A 1,219-nucleotide genomic window follows, 5' to 3' on the forward strand; every position below is an offset into this window, starting at 1 on the left:
GATACCAGTTTCAGGGGAGCAACAGCAAGAGAGAGGGCATGCCCTCACCTCTTGCCTGTGGGCCTCTCGGGGACATCTGGTGGGCCACTGTGGGAAACAGGATGCTGGACTAGATAGGCCTTGGGCCTGATTCAGCAGGGCTGTTCTTATGCTACATAGGAAGCTGCCATATACCAAGTCAGACCATAGGTCCATCTAGCTCAGTATTATACAGATTGGCATTGGCTTCTCCAAGGTTGCGGGCAGGAGTCTCTCTCTCAGCCCTATCTGGAGGGAAGACACCTTGATCATGAAGGAGGTTTTTCCAGGGTGAGGCTCATCCATTGCACTGTGGGTGTGCTGACTCCTGCAATGTCCCCAAATGTGGGAAAATCAACTGCATAATTTGTGGCAGTTATGGAGATGCTGCCAGGGAGGGTACTTGGCAGATGTTCTTCCCAGAGTAGCTCCATCCCCGCAGGGGAATATCTTACAGTGCTCACACATCAAGTTATCCATTCAAGTCTCCTCTGCTGCTTAGCAAAGGGGACAAGTCATGCTTACTGCCACAAGACCAGTATTTATGTTCCTCCTCTTTTTCAGCACTAGTGGCAACATTTACTCACTTTGCTACCTGCCTTGAGGCACACCCTCCTACCAGTGTTCTGTCTAATTTATTTCATCTGTGTGCCAAATGAGTTTTGTTCTGGGCAGCAGTATCAAGGCATGTGCGCGCATGCATTCGGAGTTGGGCCTTCCCGATTCAACCTGAGCGGGATCTAAAATTAATTGAGTGGACATTTAAAAACTTGTGAGCGTGCACACATGCACACACCTTAGAGGGAACACTGTCTCCTACCTCTATTCACCACTACCATAATACAAAGGAGAAAGCAGGAAAGAAAAGCATGGAAGGGGAATAGAGTACAGGAGATGCTCTCTATAGAGAGTCCACTGCACTCTGCTGCTATTTCATTATTTCCTCTTCCGCCTCCTCCAAGCACTAGTAGCCTGGCGAAGGAAGTAGAAAGGTCCATGCAGAGTGAGGAAGAAGAGAAGGATCAGGGGGTGGCAGCAGAGGGCCCTCAGTGTGGGCCTCAGTAGAGGACCCTCAGTAGAGGACTTCTCAGTGTGGCTCCTTGGCTGTGCCACTGCTTGGCAAAGAGCCGCTCTGACATTTCCCTTCTCATGAGGCCCAACCCCACAGGTAGGAATGCAGAGAGATTCTTCCTTCCACTGC

At 50.3% G+C, this 1,219-nt stretch overlaps 1 pseudogene; it reads left to right on the forward strand.

Annotated features, from left to right (window-relative positions):
* Window positions 1–259: 259 nt before the first annotated feature.
* On the forward strand, window positions 260–414 carry LOC128352625 (uncharacterized; annotated as a pseudogene).
* The last annotated feature ends 805 nt before the right edge of the window (window positions 415–1,219 follow it).

This window comes from Hemicordylus capensis, chromosome 3 (assembly GCF_027244095.1).
Source record: "Hemicordylus capensis ecotype Gifberg chromosome 3, rHemCap1.1.pri, whole genome shotgun sequence".
Lineage (NCBI taxonomy): Eukaryota > Metazoa > Chordata > Lepidosauria > Squamata > Cordylidae > Hemicordylus > Hemicordylus capensis.